The 22,490-nt window shown below is 38.0% G+C and overlaps 1 protein-coding gene across 2 annotated transcripts in view; it reads right to left on the bottom strand.

The window, feature by feature from the left end:
• The window catches only part of GRM8 (glutamate metabotropic receptor 8), a 723,043-nt gene that overhangs the window by 50,770 nt on the left and 649,783 nt on the right, over positions 1 to 22,490 (bottom strand). The window lies entirely within an intron of this gene.

Genomic DNA, 22,490 nt, shown 5'->3' with positions numbered 1-22,490 from the left:
TCTTTCTGTATGGCCTCTGCTAATACGGATAAATAAATGAAAGGCAATTCCTCTTTTCAAGGAAATACCAATCGACTGTTGAAGACAGATACAAACCAATATATGAAATATAATGAGGGTTTTCCATGGGCATGACATACAAAAGATATCACAGAAGCACAAGAAGAGGGAGCTAATCCAACCTGAAGAGGTTCTCAATGGTCTTCCAAATCACCCACCATCAAATAAGTGCTTCTCCCTCCTCTACTTTCCCCACATAATTGTCCTCATGGCAGCGCGCGTTGTGATTAAGAGACTGATTTTGAAGCCAGCCAGCATGGCTTCAGATCCCAGCTTTGCCAATTACGTAGCTTTGTGACTTCAGGCAAGTCACCCCTTCCTCTCTGCACATCAATGTTTTCACCCATCTCATCCATAAAATGGAATAATAACAGCACATATCTTAGGGCAGCAGTGTGAGGATGCATTGGGTTAATACATTTACAACGTTTTGTTAGATCAGTGACTGGAATTCAGTAGATAATAAATATTGGCTATAAATATAATTTCCCCCCCTGCAATTAGAGATTGCTGGTAGTGTAAATGTAATCTTTAATAAATTATAATTTCCTTTGGGGAACCTCTCTGTGTTGCCAAAACGGCAGGGAGTCAATAACTGCTTCTTGATCAGTACTTTCTCTGCCTACATTTCTGGATTCTTCTCTTTTGTGAAATCTCAGTTATTTGTTTTTTCCCTCCACTCCTAGCAATATTAAAGTACCAACTTTCCTTCGACCAGTTCCGAATAATGGCCAGGGCCTAAATGAAGCATCTGCTCCTGTTAACAGTTCCTTCTGTGGGGCATGTCCCATCTGTGCAAGAAACATTACACACATAACCCCCACCCCCCTGCTTGGACTCTACTTTCCTGTGACCCACTCCCAGGTTTTCCAAGTTTACAATTTGTTCAGCAATAAACCCAGTTCTATAAATCCAGATGTCTTTTCTGGGCTCTGGGTTCTCCCTCTCCCCATCCTCACTCTTCAGTATGAAATTTCCTTCATTACTACTGTTTTACTCATTGTTGAAAAGCATCTGTATTGGCAGTATAGGTATAGGTTGGCAAACTCTTACTTTAGCGTATGTATTAGTTATGATTGAAGAAGTAAACATTTCTAACTTCAGCTCTTGGCCTAAATTTCGTGTTTCGTTATACCTTTGTATATTATATATCTTTTTGGGATTGTAAACGAATGAGATTTGTTTTACTGCCATCAACTAAGAGTAGCAAAATTAAGTTGCTTAAATCAAATGTGTAGCTTCTCATAGAAATGATCTAGCATGTGTTTTGGAGAATGGATGACATATTTAAGGGAAAATTTAAAGACATTTTGCAATGAACTATATGGAATTCTTTCTATTGAATAAATCAGGACCGTTAGCAAATAAATATCAGACAATGACTGTTTGCAAGTACCGACATCATATGAATGGAGGGCACCAGTGGAAGTGGCTCTACATAGACCTGACCAAGGTGATCTACACGTGGTTGTGTCTCCATAACACAAACCTACAAGTGGGGACTTAACAAATTAATGAATTGCTACTGACTCCTAATAATCTTGGGGAGGGTGAGGTAGGAAGACAAATGACTATTTGAGAATAAATTTGGGAAGCATATTGGAACTCTGAAAGCAGGGGCAGGAAAGTAAATATTTGAGAATAGAAGTTATTTTTAATGATCTTTCCTTACAATTTATGGTTAAAATATTGGAAAAGATACATGACTGGTTAGAGAATGGTTAGCTGCATAGGTAATGTGATATTATAGGATTTTGATTCCTGGGATGTGGCATAGACTATCAGAAAGACAGACCCTTGAGGAGACAGAGTATATCATTTTTGTGAGATTCAAAAACTGTGTATTTGTCCAGAGAATGCCAGATATGATCATAAATAATTTAAACTGAACATGGAGGGGGGAGATGAATAAAATCCCACATTATGTTGTGAAATCAATTACAAATTGAGCACATTATGAAGTTAAATGCAGTGTAGAAACCACAATATAACCAAGTAATAATAAAAGTAATTATTATTGCCATTCATTGAGTGCTTAATATTTCCCTGGCACTTGAAAGATATCTAATTCAATGTTCCAATGTCCCTTTGAGGTAGGTAATTATTGCCTCCAATACACGGGTTGTTTCAAATGATGTTTAATTGATTTACATTGCTTACTCAAACTCTCGTAGCTAGCAAATGGTGGAGACAGAATTTGTTTCAGCGGGGTAAAAAAAAAGCTTGTTCACAAGGAATGAGTTCAGTCCCCATCCTGAAGCTTTGGGTCATTTTCTACATGAAGAACCCTGGCATGAGTCTGTGTTGGGGCAGAAACAAGAAACACTGCATGGGTGTTTCATCAAAGACTCATGAAACTCAGAATACCCAAACTCAACAGCTTTAACTTCCCATCACTGGCTCTACCTGCTTCATTTCAGTTTTAATATTTCTTGAACCAGGACTTCTTTGGGACGTTCAGTGGGGGCATTAACAGAACGGAACCATGCAGCTGGTCACAGCTGGCTCCCAGGACCCCTTCCCGGTCTGCACCAATGCTGTCAGCATAATGTGGACTTCAAGTTCCTCTAGTGACCGTCACTCTCATGTCGCAGCCTGCGTTCTACTTCATCAGCAGCTCTCTTCCCTCCCCTTGCCTTTATCCTTAGACAAATGGATCTGAACTCAGGTGACATCTGTTTTTCAGGGGATAAAATACCGAGTAGAAACACTGAGAAAGCGGGCAGTGAGAGAAAGGAGGCTTAGAGACGTGTTAGTCTACAATCCTCAATCAACCTAAATAGACTAAATGCTTATCCCACATCCATCAGTCAGAAGTGTGTATTATGATATGTACAACTCTCTTCATAAATGAAAAGTGCCCACATATAGCTTTTCTCAACATTCTCTTAGAGCATTTCAAGAACACAATTTCCACATCAGGTTCTAAAAAGAAACAATGTGGAGAGAATAGAGTTGGCCTTGTTTATGCACTCGTGCACTGGTTCATTCCTTCCATAAAAATTACCTGCATACCTACTATGTGTCAGGCACTGTGCTGGGTGCAGGAAACCTAGAGATGAAGAGGATCCCAGCCCTTAAGGAGCTCAGTATCTAGTAATTCTAACAGCAAGTGCTGCACATGCTGGAGTTGTGGTCCATCTGATTTTGTTTCTCTCGTTGACTTGGAACTGGAATACCAACAAGCAATAGCATTTCACTGCACATGGAGTAAGGTATACTCCAATTTCTGTGTGTTTTTATAGTAGCCCAGTTCAATGAAGGTGGAGAGACTTGAAAGGAAAGAGTACTATATAGTTTAAACAATTCGGACTTCGGAAACCAGGGTTCAAAGCCAGATCTGGATACATAAAGTAAGTACTATACATACAAAGGCTTATAATAATGTACAAAATCTGGAACATTATTTAGTATTGATGCCAATTTGAATTAGTATCACTAATTTGCAAATCAGCTTGAGAAAGAATATTATGATCCACAAAAATGTCCTATTTTGATTCTATAATGATTCAAGGAACTTATCCTGAAGTAACAATGAAAATTGTAGAAAATCAAGTTTGGATAAGGAATTTATTTCAACTGTATTTATAATAGTATAAATAATTTATAATTCAAAGGAAGTAGTGTTTACTATCAGGGATATTTTTAAACAAACCTGGTATATCGCTGGCATCCGTAAGTGATACATTACATAATCTTTTCCCAAAAGTGGTTAGAGTCCACTTTTGGAAGAAAACATTCTCCCAAACTACAGCAGTTGCTTAGATGGGTGGGATTACGAGCGCCTTTCTTGTTCTTTTTTTCCATTTTCCAGTTTTCCTATGAGGTGGGTGTTTTACATTTATAATTAATATATATATTTTGTTTTAAAAAAGGGAGATTATTACACTAATGAACTTAGAAAATATGGAAGACAATTCATATTTCATTGCACTTTTCTTTTAGGTATTATATAAATTTGTTGAATACACACATTTTTTTTAAATTTAGTATTTCTTTACTACTCAAGAAAGTGTGCCAATAAAGAATATAAGCTAATCTTGTGTGTATTAAATAAATAAAATATTTAAATATGCACAAGACAGAATGCAAAGATAAAGCAGCTTCATTCACTATGCACATGTGATTAAATGTAAATTAAAATGTTTATTGAATAGCTTATCAGCCTAATATACTATGTTTCAAAGTGTGCATTCCTACACTTTAAAAATATTTTAATATTAAACATATTTATATAACCATATCATTATTATTATTATTATAAGAAAACTGGTCTTAAGGAATGGTATACCATGTCTGAAAATAGCAGAAAGTCACCCAATGAGTCACCTAATATACATAATATTTACCCACTGTATTAGTTTCCTATTGCTGTTGTGACAAATTACCACAAACTCAGTAGTTTAAAACAACATAAATTTATCTTGCATTTCTGGCAGTCAAAAGATGGAAATGGGTCTAATGGACTAAAATCAAGATGTCGGCAGGATTACTGCCTTTCTGGAGGCCTTTTTATGCCTTTTGCAGCTTCTAGAGGCTGCCTGAATTCCTTGGCTCAGGGCTCCCTCCCACCTTGAAAGTCAGCAGTAGCCGGTCAAATCTTTGTCAGGTCATATTACTCTGACACTGTCTCCCTCCTCTACATTTGAGGTCTCTTATGGTTACATTGGACCACTTAGAAAATCTAGAATAATCTACCTATTTTAAAGTCAGTTGATTAGCAACCTTAATTCCCCTTTGCCATGAAACATAACACGCTGATGGATTCTAGTGATTTAGAAAGTTTGTGTCTGTGGGAGGCCTTCGTTCCACTCGCAACTGTGAGTTATGGAACTTTATGTCATCTATCCAATTAAGAGTGCAAATTTAACTTTAATTACACATTGGTCTATTTTGATATATCTTTTCTTGTGATTTAAACTTATATTTGCACTGTTAATGTTTCTGTGTCTTAAATATATACATAAAGCTTTACTAAATTCTTATAGCAAATAACTTGAAGATTTTGACTTTATGTCATTTGTTTCATAAATCTAGTCTCATCAACCTAGTATAGAGTTGCCTGACAAAACATAGGACACCTCACTGAATTTTAATTTTAGATAAACAACAAATAATATTTTGGGATGCACAAATATTGTATAGGACATATTTATACAAGATAATTATTCATTGTTTATCTGAAATTAAAATTTAACTCAATATCTGAATTTTTATTTCATGAATCTGGAAACCTTAACCTTTTCTTTCTTTTTTAAGTAAGTTTAGGGGCGCCTGCGTGGCTCAGTCAGTTGAGCATCTGACTCTTGATTTTGGCTCAGGTCATGACCTCAGGGTCCTGGGATATAGCCCGCATCAGGCTCCATGCTCAGCACAGAGTCTGCTTGAGGATTCTATCTCTCCCTCTGCTCCTCTCTCCACTTGTGTGCATGCTCTCTCTCAAATAAGTAAGTAAGTAAATAAATAAATAAATAAATAAATAAATAAATGAATGAATAAATAAAAAATAAGTTTAGGAAATGACAATATATGCTGAGTTGAGATATAAAATGGAATAGATTTTTTTTTTTGCTTATCAGCACTCCATACAGAAACAGAATATTTTAATATTATAAATATTTATAATTTTCCTTCTATACATATAAACAATTCCATGTTTGCTTTACTATTCGAGGACATTAAGATTTCAGGATGTTATGATAAAATTATATTTTAAAATATAATTATATAGCTCTTTTGATGTTATTATATGTGAAGTTTCATTTCAGTAATGGGAGAGATGACTTGAAATAGATGAACTATTCCAAAATAAGAGTGAAGTACTGAAACTGTGGAATAAGTATGAAAAAGGGAATTTAAGCTATTGAGAAATATGTGCAACAGAATCCCTTTGTAAGCTACCGTTCACTAAAAAGAACACTAATAAAAGAAACTCCAGACATTGTTCCTCTGGAGAATGGAAAGAGAATTTGTGGAATCATCTGGTAAGACCTCTTAGGGAAACTAACACCCAAATACAAATGTAATTGATAATACTGGAATGGCTTCAAATAAAAGCTGGAGTTTGTTCGGATTTTAAATGACTGGAAATAAATATTTGGTTAACAGGAATCAGAGGGAAGCATGCTGCTGTGGCACATGGGACTAACGAAAGCAAGCATCGATGACTTCCTAACACAGTAGGAAACCGCAATGAAGTGGCAAGAAAGAGGACCCTTTGGTATAATAGCCTATCATAAGAATAGCCTTAAATTATTGTAATATTCCGAAAAAGAGAACATGAAGCAATTTGAAGATGAAGTCATGCTTTAGGAATTTAAAGTGCTTTAAATTAAAGAAGAGTATGACTTATATATACTTTACTTTATCTAAAATATGTTCCAGGAATTATATTGAAGTGAGTTTCACTACATAGAAATGTATTTTCCCATTGATTGACATTAAATTGAGGCTGTTCTTCTCCAGAAAATACACTATTCATGATTTTTAAATCATATATTACAAATACATCATTTTTTTAAAAAAATTACACAGTTAAAGAGTACATCCTGATAGAATATATTATTAAAGAGTGGGGAATAGGACCAAACAAACAAACAAACAAAAAGCAAAAAACAAAAAACAAAAAAAACCTTATAAACAAACTCATAGCATCTTCTCTACTATTTAGAATCATGTTGCAGTCATAAAATAGTCATAAAAATAATTTTACTTTAAACACAAAATCAAGTAATAATTGATATGACTCTATTAAGCCAGATGAAAGTATGAAACATTTATCGTCTGCTTGGGGCTAGGTCTATGCTGAAAGGATAAGGCGCTATAGTTCGGGCAGATTTACATAACAAGAATATAAACTTAAAATGTCTCAAGCACCCAAATGCACCAGCACAAAATGCAGACAAGGAAGAAGATGGAGAATGCCAAAGCAAGACTTGATTATAACCACGACAACACGCTGCCTCCTTGCAACTAGGATGAATGCAGTTTAATTCTTCAGGATGTTATTTCAACTGGTGTGCAGTTTATTACACAGTGTGGTCAGTTAGAATTGACCCTAAAATATTTCCTGTGTTAGAAATATGTCCTTTATGTTTCAAGACAGATACATATTTCTCTGTTGGTCTCACAAAGTTCTCCACCAACAGGAAGAAAACTCTTGTCACTTACATGGTTTCCATACTCGAATTAAGTCTGAAAATATCAGGAATTACTTTTCAAGACAATAATAGCTTTTCTTTTCTTCAATTACAAAAGGACTTTAAAGCATCAGTGTTCTCCCACTGTCCATAGGATGCGTGAAATTAGGGGGAAAAAATCAAATGGGAGAAAAATTCACAGGTATACAAGGAAACTTAACTGTCTCTTGCTACCAACGCTATAATTTGTCACAAGAGGGCTGTTTAGGAGACATTATTTCCTTCTCTCTTCCTAAGGCATTGTGGCAGAGCGATTTATGATACTGCACTGACCAGAAGTACAAGGAAAATGCAGTAGAAGGGGATAAGGAACTCACTACTGCGAGGTGAGATCAAAATTAATCTCTAAGAAGAGATTATGTTACACGTTAACTTCTCTGGGGTCACATCAAAGTCTTCCAGCCGGTGGCTCCAGTATTTCTAGCAGGAGAAATGACTTGAATGATAAACAAGGAGTGGTGATAAGTTGAAGATGCCAAAGAAAAGTTTGGGTCAGCGCTAAACTAGCAAAATCTGATGAACTAGAAGATGTCTACTGTCGATTATACCAGATAGCTCACCCTTCTTGTCTGTCTTTCCAACTAGAGAGCGAAGAAATTTACGAGTTAATGTGGAGTATTGACTACTGAGTTGCCTTTTTCATTTTCCTGCCTCAGATATCTCTGTAAAACCGAAAGAAACATATGGTGTGAGTACATGCCCCACAGGGCTTTTTGGAAAAGTAATTCAGATTCCGGATCATACATTTGTATCGTGCTATGTTGATGTGAATGCACTTGATTAAGGTTTGTGAGACTGATGGCTGCCTCGAGCACATCTGTCTTCTGAAATGCTTCATGCATTAATCTGCATCCTTCACTATACGTACATAATAATCTTCACATGTATTTGCTTAAACATTAGGTCACTCCTCTGAGTGGTTAGCCATTTCTTATGTAACTGGCAATTTTCTTTTACAATAAGAGCATCTTAGAATTAGGGCCTTAGAGAAGGGTGAGGAAATCCTGGGGCAATTATTCCCTAGGTTCTAATATTCCAAATGAGGTTGGAAGAGAAGCCACCTTTTCGAGCCCTCATTTTATAGGTGAGGAGACTGAGTTTCAGGGAAGATAACTTGTTTCATCAAGGGATGTGAAGGAGACAAGAGCCATTCAGCCCAAACATTTTCCCACTTTTGTCTAGCTCACTTTCTGGCACATATTGACTCAGAATTGGCTTTAAAATGTTTACCACTTTCCTGTTCATCTCCTTCCACGACAACCTTTTAGCTGACAACTTTTTGCAACATACTTTCACAGCCATTGTGGGGCTAGCAAAAAGCGAGAGTCAGGAAGAACACAAAAGAATTATGATTATTGTCTCTACCTAAAGGGTTTGCGGATGGGGATGGAACCATAGATATAACCAGAGATGCATAAATGCCCCCAAGAACAACAAAGAACACAACCTTGGAAATGTGAAATAACGATACCCAGATAGAGTCCATATATGCTCAGAATCTGTAACGTTTTATAAGTTAAAGAAGATTTTATGGGTTGGTTGATTTGATAAGAACACTGGTTTCATTGAAATGAAAAGCTACAGTGAAAGACAAGATTTGAAAAGTTTAGATTTGAGCTAATGGTCAGCAAGAAATAATTTTAATGTAAGAATGCTTCATCGTATCTTTGGTAACAACTATAACAGTTTCTATCAAGTGACTATTCTATAATTATCAGTTTAAACCTGGGCTCCCCTACTAGAATTCAAGATGCATGAAGGCAGGCCGCATCGAGATCCATCGATATTGTCAGCATTAAGGAGCATGAGGGTGTTAAGTAAAAACTGGTTGACTGAGTAAATATTTTTTAAGAAGTGACAAAGCAGAAAACGCATGTGGCATAACTTCATATGGCAGAAATCTGGGAGTCACTCTCAAGGTGCAAGTCCCGGAGGTCAGCTTGTATCACCAGAGACACCCAGATGACCTTGGAAGTGGAAAGGAAAGAATGGATCTAGGAGCAGTTTCAAATGAGTAATATAATTTGTTGACAGAGTATAAATGGGGGGAAGGGAAGAGGAAGTCTTGTGTTAACTCCCAAGTTTGAAGCTCTGAAAAACAGATAATGTTGACAGAGAAGAGGAATTAACGTAAAGATTAAGCATAATGGAGAAATAGCAGCAGCTAAAATCATGAGACTTGGAGTCGAACAGAGTAGGTTCAGCCCCAGGCACACCTCATGGTAGCAGTGTGAATGCAAAAGTTCTTAACTTCCCTGCATCTGTACGAGATGAAAGGAGATTATTTATACATAAAGCACTTAATCTGGTTTTTGGCGCATAGGAGGCATTCAATAAATAGTGACTATTTAAAATACGATAAACTTTTGTTTTAGATATCTTAATTTCACAATTTGGGTTTTGGAATGCTTTCAGATTCTGGTTTTGGATTGTTTACTTTCACATTTTTTACATGTGAAAGAGCAGGCACTAAGAAAGCAATTCAAAAACACAAGTGTATCTTTTATAGCGGAAGCTTCGTGAATGATGAGGGCTCCGAGGGAATGGTGCCTGGGAGAAAGGCCAAAAGCAGTGGCAATGTTGAGCAGAAGGAAGATGAGATGAAGGAGACAAACAAAAAGAGATTCAAAGCGATGTGGTTTCCCATAGTGTCTGGGAGGGAAAAAATTTAAGATGGGGGGTATCATTAGCGGTCACAAATGTATGCATGTTCTCTCTATAAAATACACTAGAAAGTAAAAAGTGAGGTAGAAATAAGTAATTGGAGAGCTTTCTTTGGAGACATGTTCTTTATAATCCTACAGTATGGACTCTCTACTCATTGCTGTTTTTCTTACCACCTTCTACACATATTTTTCTTTTTTATTCTAAGTATAATTCTTCATTTCATGCTTGTTATTTTCACTTCTTAACAATAAGTAGGCAATATAGCCAAATGTTCAATAAATTGGGGTTTGATTGGACATTTTAGCACGGGGGGGAAGTGTTTTGTTGAAGAAAGGACGGTGCTCCCTCTGATAAGCTGCCTGCTGATGTAAACACTCTATGGTTTTATGACAGGCTCACCATCTACCAATACTATTTTCTATTCAATTCAATTTGTGTGGATGAGGATTTTAGAGAAAACAGCTGGCGGAGAAACATATGACATTTAATCTTGCCTGAGAACATGAAATCTACAAAGCTCTATGTATATGTGTGTGTGAAACGTGTGGTTTGTATACACTCGCAAAGGTTATATTGGCAGTCGGATTCTACAGGGTTTGGGCCAACAGACAGCAGAAAACATTACATCCCTTGGTATTTTTCCGGAGATACACTTGACTGAACAAATAACTCGGCGAGTCTAAAATTCCGATGAAAACATTTGACTGATTGCAATTTTTGAACTAAAAAGATTTGTTTTCAAAATGAGAATGACCTCAAGTCATCCTTCACAAACAAACAAGTAAACTCACAATCAGTGGTGTAGGTTTTGATTGGTTCAAAATCACTCCCTGTGAACAAGATTCAGAACGCTGCCAAAACGTGGAACCTTGCAGATTACTGCGTGGATACACCACACGACATTTTAGAAATGATTTTAAAGAGAAACAGCAATAAAACTGAAATCCGTCTTTTTCAGATGTTATATGCACGGGGCCCGAAGTTGCAGAAAAAGGAGACATACAGTAGAGAAAAACTATTGCATGAATTTGGTCACAACCATGACAAGCAGAGAAAATCACAATTACCCTAAAATTTGCCCAAGATTACTAGAATATAAAATCCATTTAACAGCCAAATTTACATAATGACAATAGTGATTATATATTTAAGTTGATTCATAATCGTTCAGAAATGACTTGACTTTTATTTCTAAAGAATTTGTCTTTCATTTCAACTTCAAAATTCATTTGACTACTATAGCAGATTTGTTTACTGAAAAATCATAGTTCACCAGAGATTCTTTTCCTTGTGTTCTTTGCTTTTTTTTTTTTTAGTGATTTTTTATTATATTATGTTAGTCACCATACAGTACATCCCCGGTTTCTGATGTAAAGTTCGATGATTCATTAGTTGCGTATAACACCCAGTGCACCATGCAATACGTGCCCTCCTTACTACCCATCACCAGTCTATCCCATTCCCCCACCCCCTTCCCCTCTGAGGCCCTCAGTTTGTTTCTCATAGTCCACAGTCTCTTGTGCTTCATTCCCCCTTCTGATTACCCCCCCTTTCTTTATCCCTTTCTTCCCCTACTGATCATCCTAGTTCTTATGTTCCATAAATGAGAGAAATCATATGATAGTTGTCTTTCTCTGCTTGACTTATTTCACCTAGCATTATCTCCTCCAGTGCCGTCCATGTTGCAGCAAATGTTGAGAACTCGTTCTTTCTGATAGCTGAGTAATATTTCATTGTATATATGGACCACAACTTCTTAATCCAGTCATCTGTTGAAGGGCATCTCGGCTCCTTCCACGATTTAGCTATTGTGGACATTGCTGCTATGAACATTGGGGTGCATATGGCCCTTCTCTTCACTACGTCTGTATCTTTGGGGTAAACACCCAGTAGTGCAATGGCTGGATCATAGGGTAGCTCAATTTTTTTGCTTTTATCCACACAAACTGATTTTTACCCACTGTCACTATTTGGGGCCCAAATATCCTTCTCCATACTCGGCTAGATGTAGTCATCAGCAACTGAAAAACATTGCTTTCTCTCCTGTAGCCCAGAGCAGAGGGAAACAACAGACTCTTGCTTAAAGTGCCATTAGCTAGAGGCCTCCTGGCAGCCACAGACAAGGTGCGAATCGCAAAGACCACGTAGAGCCAGGGCCTCACCTCCCACTCTGTCGTCCTCTGTCCTCGTTCCCAATTGGAAATGAGTCTCTTCTTTGTAATTTCCATTGCCACATGTCAAGCCCCCAATATTGCTTGCCTAGATTTCTTCAGTAATCTTGCTATTGTCTTTTTTCTCATCCTTGCACACTACAAGTCATCTGACTCACCACTGGCAGACAAATCTCACAAAATGGAATTGTACTGAGAATGCACCCATGCTCAGAAAGATTCACAGAGCCTCAAGTTCCCGGCAAATGCAGTACAAACCTGGCAAAGTGGTTGCTGGTTATCTGACTATCTGTATGTTATGCGTAACCCTATAATGTGTTGCCCGAAATATGTTTTCAGAGTAAAAGGAGCGGTATTAACAACAGGGCACACTGGGATCTATAGATCACCGACCTCTCCTTGTGACTGTTCTCAACTTCCTCCATCACGGGTTTTACACACAAATGCCCTGACTTTCCCTTTTCTGAAAGTTTAATCCCCCTGCTCCTATCCCCTAGAAGGTGGTTTCCATCTGTCTCTCTCCACCCTTCATGACCTGTGTAATTCTCACCTCCTTCATGCAGACTTTGTTGATCCCTCAAAAGGACAGGCTACCTTCCTCCTTTCTCCGTCCGTAGCCCTAAGACCTCAGAGTGGGCACTTGGTCTCCATTTATGTTACTCTGCCTTGTACCGGTCATCCACGGGCTTGGTTTGGCGCCCAACTTGACCCTAAACAACTGGACAGCAAAATTCTTACTCATCTTTGCATTTTCCTAAACACCAAGCAAAGGTCCCTTTGTATAGCAAACATCGAACAAATATTTCTAACGAAATGCGATCACTGGCTGTAAACCCACACTTAAATTGTGGCCCTTAAAAAAGATTTATTTAGTAACGGCATTAACCCTAAAGGAGAGGAAATTCACAAGTTGTTTGTGACATTCAAAAAAATCTCGAGTCATTTTACAAATTCAAAATCATTCACCCATTTCTGCATCTAAAGGATTTTTCCAAAATGCGCATTACGCACCAAAGCCCCCATATGAGAACGTACATTCATGTTGTCTTAGAAAAGTTTTTCCCGAGACTTTCACTTAAAGACTTCTATATGCAGTCTCTTCTATTTTTATCAGATAAATTTATTTATTAAATGAAATAAAATCGAAGTATTTGTAAAATAAAAACCCTCCATCACCCTTCTTCCCATATCCTGACGCTATTCTAGAGAATTAACACATTTGAAGAGTTTTTGTTTTGTTATTTAAATAATGCACTTATCTCTTGGCTTATCAATCTTAGATTGTGTGTGCTGACTGCTCCAGTAAAAGGTAGTGATTTAACGGGCTTGCACAACTCCTCTATTGCCCCTCCTTAATCACCACCCAACTTTTAAAGTTATGTTGTTATTTTTAAATTAACAGGGTTTACAATATTTATATTCTCTTCTGTAGACAAATTAACATTTCTATTTTGTTTCTAGCTTTCTTCTAACAACGTAAGACTGGTACAAAAAGTGATTTTTGTATATGGCTACTGAACATTATTGCCTTCAGATTCATCCAAGGAGCGTAACTGGGCTTGCAGAGAAAGAATGACCATAATCATTAAGATCCTACCTGTTAAGAGGTAGTTAGACAGTAGGGTCTAATAGGTCCTTTTATAATTCCCTTCTAAATTTCTTCTAGGTTATAAGCAAGTGCTACTGTTATTCATCTCATATCAGATGTGCTTTTTTTTTTATTTTCTTGGATTACATCTAGAATAATTCATACGTGAGATATGCTACGCATCAGATTCTCTGGGCCACATATATTTTTAGCTTCACATTGATTGATAGTTTGGCTGCCTATACAATTGTAAGTTTAAGATACTTTCCCACAGAAAGTCTCTGTTCATTGCCTTCTAGAATCCAGGGAGGCATGTGAGGTCTGATTTTCATGTATTATATGTATCTTTTCTATCCTCAAAAGCCCATAGAATTTTCTTTCAATTAGTGCAATTTTACTGAGATGTATGGGCTTTTCAATTTTAAAAATTGTCTTTCTTCAAATTGTGAAACTTCTGTTATTTTATTTTATTTTATTTTTTATTTTATTTTATTTTTTGGGCCGTTTCTTCCCCTTCTTTGTTTCTTCTCAATGTTTATTAGATATATTTTAGAGCCCTGTATCCATGCTCAAAGTATTTTAACTTTCCTCAGATTTCCTTTTTTCATTTTTCTCCTTTTGTTCTTGGTTCTTCCTCTGATTTTACCCTTCACATCTCCACTTCGGCGTTAAACCCAGTCATCCCATATTTATGTTCACCATATTATGTTCACCTGTTCAGCTTTTTATTTTCACATTCGTATTTTAATTTCCAGGATCATTTTATTTTGATTGATCTTTTCCAGAACAATCTATGCATGTGTGTATGTTCGATATTCTCTTGATTCTTAGAATGCTCATTAAAATTCTGTTTTAAAAAAATTCTCTTGGGGCGCCTGGGTGGCTCAGTTGGTTAAGCGTTTGCCTTTGCCTCAGGTCATGATCCCAGGGTTCTGGGATCCAGGCAGTCATTGGGCTCCGTGCTCAGCGGGCAGCCTGCTTCTCCTCTCCCTCTGCCCCTCCCCCTGCTCATGTTCTCTCTCTCTGTCAAATAAATAAATAAAATCTTTAAAAAATTTCTCTTATATTTTTGGAATTACCTCTGTTTTGTTTTGTGTATATGTGTATGTGTCTTTTTAAATAGTGATATTGGTTCTTCAGTTATCATGACATCCTTGGCTGTTGTATGGTTAGGATGTAGGGCCAGGTTGATGGATACGGATTACTGGTAGGGTCCATTTTCTTTGGATGGAAGGGCAGACTGTAGACCTGTGTAGGTTAGTCACTGTTTCACCTGACTGGCTTCTCTCACACATGTACGGATACAGGCACACAAACAGATTGGGGATCCACCAAAGGAGGAACTTTTTCTAAGAGTTGAGAAGTTTATCATGTCTCTATCTTGTCTAGAAGATGTAGCTCGTATTTCCCACCTGTTCATGTCTGTCTGAAATAAAGTTACTTCCAATTCTACTTGGTTTCTCTCTCAGTGCCCACAAGGAGCATAACATAATTCTAACATCAGACAATTCCCAGTTGTTAGAGTAGAATTCTGTTACACCTGTACTCTATCCTTGTTAAGTCAGAACAGAAAGGAACAGTGAGGGGCCCACCTGGCCCAGCTATTTTGAAATGCAGCTTTTTACATAATTTTCCTGATGGTCACTCCCAGGCCCACATCGGGTCTTTATGCTGACTTGAGGTTTAGAAATTATTTGAAACTATCATGGTAAGAACCATTTCTGTCGTTTGGGCCGTACTTTCCTTCTTTTAATTTCTCTATAAATCATACCCATTTGACTTTTATTTTTCTGGAGTTTCTCAAATTGTTCTGCCTTATGTTGGCTCTAAAAATATAATGGGCTCTTCTCATTTTCTCTCTCTTTCCTGCCCTCCTTTTCTTCCTTTCTTTTCTTTTTCTTTTCGTTCCTTCTTTTTTTTCTTTCTTATATTTTTAAATTTCATTGTTGCCCTAGAAGAAAGGGATATACATAAGTTTGTGGCAGCCCACATCCTGAACCAAAAGCCAGACTACGTTTCTTTTTATATATATATATTTCTTTTAATGATGCCAATAAGTCCGTTTTGCATTTATTTCCCATAACCTGGAATTTATACTAATATTTGGTTAAATATTTTTCTACACTTTGGGGTGGGTGGTACTAACTCATATGATACTGCATTTAGAGATTTAAAAAAAAAATTCGTAACATAAAAATGTGATATGGTTACGGCCAAAAGGAACTATTTGCTTGCAATCTGCTCTTCCTGGCACCCTGTGTGCTCCATAAGATATAAGCGTCTACTGAATCATGGAAAATGCAATTTGAAGTTACACAAGTAAATTAGTCACTGCATTCTGTACTATCAACAGTCTGGGGCGTCTTTAGAGTTCTGTCTATATAGAAGAAAAATTAAGTCTATTTGTATGGCATTTCCCCTGCACATTTTTGAAATAAGGTCATGGTCACTATGACTGGAAAAAGTCACATTTCAGTCTTAATCAAATCTAGTAGTCTAGCATCTTAAACCTGTTAGAAAGCTACGCCATTTTAATGAGATGCGTGAGCCGAGGACTTAGTTCCCAGGTTGACTATCTAATTGTATAGTTGATTAAATTATTATAATTTGGGCACAGAAAATTCAAACCCTTTGTAAACTCAATTTCAAGGAAAAAAAAAAAAGGTGAATGAGTAAATACCGCAATCTCACTAACAGCCAAATGTTTAAATTAAGTAGCCCTAGGCCTCACAGCTTCCTCAGAGTCCCCCCCAAAAAAGGAGGCTCATGGAATCTAAGCAAGGTTCTTTGAGCAAATATTTCTTTATGCTGTCAAATAAGATAGGCATCCCCAAAAGGACTGCCCTCAATGTGTAAGCTGGCAATTTTCTGCGGCAGTAATACGGAGCACAACTGGAAAAGAAGTAACAAGCCTGGCAAGGGCAGCCTAGCCTTGAGAGCCACTTAACGGGCTGGCCTACACTGTGCCCTAGAATCTCCTTATTTTGTGATTTCCTTCTGCATCTTCATTTTAACTGAGAGCATAAATGAGATTACATAAATGTTTTCTTTTTGGGTTGCTTTTCCTGTTTCCTTTTCTACTTGGCTTTCCGCTTCTAGAACTGATGGCAGCTCTGGTATGACTTCTCTCACCCAGATGCCTGATGGGTATCACGATAGGTGCCACCGTACCTGTGGATACAGCGAAGCCTTCAAAGGGATCCGCTTCAAATGACTGCAGGTTGACAGGGAAAGAAAACACTCTCCTGTGTCCACTTCCCTCCTGTCTAAGGACTGCGGGGCTGCTGGCGGAGACAGGTGTGGCTGCAGAACTACGTCGGGGCCGATCTATCCTGAAAATCACTTCCATTGTTGTCTAGAGTAGACTGACAGGTGGCTCGGGCTGTGCTTTTCTCACCTCCACTGTGCCTCAAAACAGGAATTTTATTATTCTCTTCAGAACTACCTCTCACAACTCTTGTTAGAGTTATGCACTTTTCAAATTTTAACATATTTCAGCAATTGCTTTCTGATGACACCTCGCTTTCTTCCAGTATTTCCGGCTCAGTGTGTGCAGGCGGCAACACTTGGCCTCGGGAACAACTCTCTCTTCTCTTTCTCCGAATCCTACAGATTCTGGTTGCCCTCTGTAGTATACTTCATCTGCATGGTCTACACCCTGGGGTAAGTCTCTGTGTTCGAGAAAACACACCCAGCTGGAGTGCTGCTTGGACGTGGTCTCCAGGGCTGGAGACATTGACGCAATTATCTGGGCAAATAAGAATATATTCAGCCATGAAACACATTTATTTCCTTGAAACTCTATGCTGGCTCAGGCCTCGACTCGATGCTGAGGATATGACAGTGAGCAAAACCCAGTGAGGTCCCTGCCTTCCTAAATTACAGCCAAATAGTAGGAATGGCCAACATTTTAATGATTACTTATTACATGCTGAACACCTGTCATGACTTATCTCATGAAATTCTCAGCAAAACGACCATGGGTGTCTGTTAGTACAAAAAAACTCACCATAATAAGACAACAGAAGTGTTTGGGTTTTTTGTTGTTGTTGTTGTTTTTTTTAAAGTCACCCATCTTCCTGCCTTTTCCTAGAGGATATGAACTCAAGTCTGTTCTAGTTTGAGAACAGGGCTGGGGGCAGATGGTAAGCGACTGCTTTATATTGCTTTCTGTGAGAATTTGCGTTCTCTGGGAGAATTTATTATTATCTTCAGATGTGTAGCCCTTGCCTACATTTTCCCAGACAGTTTAGCAGAGTCAGGATGGGAACCCAAACCCGCCTTCTCCAGAGCCTATGCTTTTCCTTACTCCCCTTATCCGTCTTCGCACCCCCACACGCTTCTGCCCTTCGACAGATAGAGTAAAAGAGCAAGGGAGGGATGATGAGGCAAACGCATCTGATTAATTCTGTCAACTCTCCTTTGTTCTGTGTGTGCTAGATGGAACTAAGACAACAATCGGAATTCCTTTTTGCCTTTCTCCCTACGTATTTAGCAGCCCTATTTCAAAAGAACTGATAAGGACAAAAAAATTTTTTTTTCAAGAAATGCATATGGCCCATCACTGAAGTGAGAAAACTTGTTTTTCGGCGGGGGGTGGGGGGAAGCTGTTGTAATGGGGTTCACAATAAGATGAAAATATGAGACTCATGACATCACAGTCTAACTTACATCATGAAGAAGCATTATAATATTAGATCAGATCACTCTTGTGCAAGGCAGTCCTTTCACACATTGGCTCGGCATTCACTGAGAAGGTACGACATGAAAGGCTCTGTGTTAAGAGACATAGTCACCCAGATATACGTCTGGTAGGGCTACTGCTTCCCCTCCAGGAACGTTTCAGGGCTGACATTTGCACGTGAGAGGAAGAAGTGACAGGGTGGGAGCCTGTGGAGGGCGCAGTCTAGGACAACTCCCCGGTTTCTGACTTGAGCTCCCGGCTGATGCCACACCAACGGAAAAACGGCTGCTTTGGGACATAGGGGGGTTTGACATTCTTGAGTTTTGGTGCTTTTCTTTTTCCTGTTTTAAGGGTGTTTTGTTTTGTTTCCGCCCAATGCACTGGTTAAAGCACTGTGCTCCTTGGAGCTTGGCAATGTCATAACCCTTGTCTGATTATCTCAGCTTTATGAGTGCAATTAGAGGTGGTAAAATATGTATTCAAGAGATTTCTGCCATCCTAAAGGACCCTCACCATCCCCGAGGATTCTTTTCCTGACGATTACATTAATTATATTTTAAGTTTTTAAAATCTTTTCAGCACAATTAGGAGAGTTCGTTGGGTTCATGCCCACGCCTCAGTGTGCCCACCCTTCCTTCACGCCACTTTTCTATAGGAAAAGGAAAAGGGCATTTATATGATGAGTGAGTAGAATGCAGCAGTAGGCACAAGCTAATAAATGATGTCATTAAAATCTATTGGAAAAACATGATTCAACTTGATCTCAAAATCTGAAAAAAATGTGGGGAAACTAAATGGTATTTTATCACTGGATAAAGACTTACTTTACAGAGCTGTCTTCGTGAGTGCTAAAGTGTGCCTTTATAATTTGATTTTACTCAGCGGTTTTCCAAAACATGTCTAAATTATTCAACTAATTTTACCTTTTATTCCTACTTCTGTTATAATTTCAGAAAGACCTGTATGGTTAGATGAGTTTTCTTTTGTAGATTACTCTAAGAAGCATAATTAAATACATAATGAAAGAAATTTGGCTCTTCTGCTGTCTCCTGTGTTAGAAATTTGATGTCACTGATGGATAGTTACAGGATGCATTGCTTTTTTGCTTTCTCATCTCAGATCTGAGTCCTCACCGTCTTCCCCTGCCCTTGAGCCTGATCTTCTCCTGCCTTTGAGCCTGGCACCCTGCTGGTGCTGGCAGGCGTCAGGCAAGCATCGGCTGGGAGCCAGACCGAGGCTTACAAGGAAGGCTCGGGAAAGCGGACTGACATGGGCTCAATAATTAGCATAATACTGGACACAATGCTCAATAAGGATCTACTGAATTAATGGATGTGTGTACTGCCTGCTTCCAACACTTCAAGTTGATAACGTGGGCTAATTGGCTGAGCATTACAAATGAGAATGGAGGACTGACCGGCTCTTTGGTCTGCCAAAGTCAATAAAACTTTTGTAAAGCCTTCTTTTAGAGATACAGAGTTTTATTCACCTTTAATATCTGTGTCAACAACTTTAGCAATGTGAAAAAAATAAGTATTCTCATGCATTTGTGTCTTGCTTTGAATAGTAAAGATACTGTGACAGGGAGTAACAGGTAGCAAATTTTATGGGAAGCCTTAGGATGACACGTAATTGTATTACATAAAGTTCCTCAGTAGCCAAAACGTAGCTACTTATAATATCTCTCCATGTAGAGCTGGTCCACATTCAGCAACTCCAAGACTACCTAAATAATTTGAGGACTTCACGATGTTCTGAAAATTCCTACAATTAGCGTTTCCTCCTGATTTCTTCAGTCTTTTCCACATTCAATTATATCACGAAAACAAAATAAAACCAATTAACATATTTTATAATTTATCTAACAAAATGCTTCTTTGACTTACTTTGATTCCACAAAGCTAAGAGAGAAAAAATAATTTTGCCTAGCATTCAGTCATATCTCTATAGGCATGGATATATATACCCAAAAATATATACATAAACTCCAGGTTTTCAGAGGACATACGGCAGCGCCCACGGGCTCAGCGGCATTGCATTGAGCCGCACCGCCCCCGCCCCATCATGTTCACCTGTCCATTTCATCCTGAAACTCCTCCTATCACCATCACCGCTGCAAGGGGACAGCTGCAACTCAGCAGGGTTTTAGTTCTGAGAGACAATGGTCATTTTCTTCAACTACCTTAAAAAAGCTTATTAGTATAATGCATGTTAACTGCTATGATAACACTATCCAATAGTGAAATGTACCATGGTTTTACTTATGCCCAAAATTGAGGCAATGAAAGACTTATCTAGAGAGAAATAACATCTTATTTGAAGATGAAAGTCACAAGATGGGAAGTAAGAGTAGACTATAATTTATAAAATGTAAAGCAGGAGAAAGAAAAAGAAAAAGAAAAAGGAAGTTAGATGTCAGAACTCAGGAGATTTTTGTCTGGGTAAATATTTATTGTCCACGAGAAAGCAAAATAAACTACTTATGGCCCTTTTTGGATAAAACAGTATATTAAAAAAGAAAGTCCTTGGTTCAAGTACAAATGCAAGTGCCACTTAATATTATTAATAATTCACATAACGTAGACATTTCCAGACTCTGAAGAACATTGTTTTGCCCTGACTAGTTCAACTAACCATATCAAAACAGACCCAACAGACTGTGAGAGACTTATTTTCCAGCTCATGCATTCTCTCCTGAGTCATTTTACAAGTTCGATCCCCATAAAGTCCTATCTACATATGTCAAAAATATAATGTTCATTAGGTTCAGAGCATCAAACTGCCTGACTTTACTTTCCTTCCATGTGCTTGGTCCCACATAAATTTTTCATGGACTTCTACCAGGCCTTCTAAATCATGAAAGGTCACAGATCTGGAACCCACAGTAAGATTTTTCTCTTCAGCAGCAAGTTTGCCGAAGTACAATGTTTTGTGTCCAAACATGGTTGAAAGCCGCATTGATCTAGTAAGGGATGAATGCTCGTACTAATGAGCTCTCTGTGCCCTCGCTGAGTACTTTCTCCTCTGAATTAGTTGGGATTTTAAGAGTCATGCATGACCTTGTTTGCAATCTTAGAGACTAGGGAATGTAATTGTCCCCAGGATGCTTGATTTCCTTACAACTTCTGATGATGGAAGGTAGAGTGATCTTTAAATCCTTACTCTGAGAGTAGAGCTTTCTCATAGGCACAGTAAGGCTGAAGGACTATTTATTCGGAAAAATAGCATTTGCCTTTGTTTTACAAGCTGGCTTGTCTCCATGAAACTACCCAAACCTTGGAATTCATGGTTAATGTTAGTTCTCTGCTTTCCTACAGAAAACTACATGTATCCCATTGAGCGCATGCTCGCTTTCTCATATAGATGTTCTTCACTTGCAGTGATTCATGTGGAAAAGGTTAACTGGAGATTAGTGACAAAAGGAAATTATTTTAAGAGATTCAATTGATCTTCACCTTCCGAAAAATTATAAACTGCCCTATATAATTGCCCATTGCTGTCTTCTTTAATCCCTCAACATCACCTTGCACGTATGGAAAAGTGATAAGAATGGGGGCTGAGGAGAAATAGTAAGATGGTTCAGATCGAACCAAGCCATTTCTGTTTCTTTTGTTGTTGTCGCTTTACTATAAACCCTGCTTCCATGACTAAAGCCATCGTGATTATGAAGGAACAGCTTTTTCCCAGAGTCACATTAGAACCAGAAAAGGAGGGATTTGTCATGCAATGGGATATCTCTGGGATAGTTCACCCTTATGAATCATGTCTGCCTTTTCTCCCATCCTCTTTTAATTGAACACTAGCAAAGGAACAGTTATCTTCGTAGATAACAGACCTGGGAAGAGCGACCCAGAAAGTAATGTGAGATCTGTCCATTTTCAACCTTGCTAAGGAGGACACATTAAAGCATTCCTCATGAAAGTCAACCTTAGTCAACAAATATTCAAAGTTAAGTGACCTTGAAGGAATATATATCTATATCTATCTATCTATCTATCTATATATGTGTATATATATATATATATATATTGTAAAGAAGAATACAGACTGAGTCATCTTGAGAGACTATAAGTGAACTGAAAAGAAAGGCAGGGAAGCATCCTAAGGAAAGAAGTTAAATC

This window comes from Ursus americanus, chromosome 3 (genome assembly GCF_024610735.1).
Source record: "Ursus americanus isolate L20-20 chromosome 3, mUrsAme1.1.p, whole genome shotgun sequence".
Taxonomy (NCBI): Eukaryota; Metazoa; Chordata; class Mammalia; order Carnivora; family Ursidae; genus Ursus; species Ursus americanus.
Note: the sequence above shows the minus strand (reverse complement) of the source record. Positions and strands in the feature narration are given on the sequence as shown.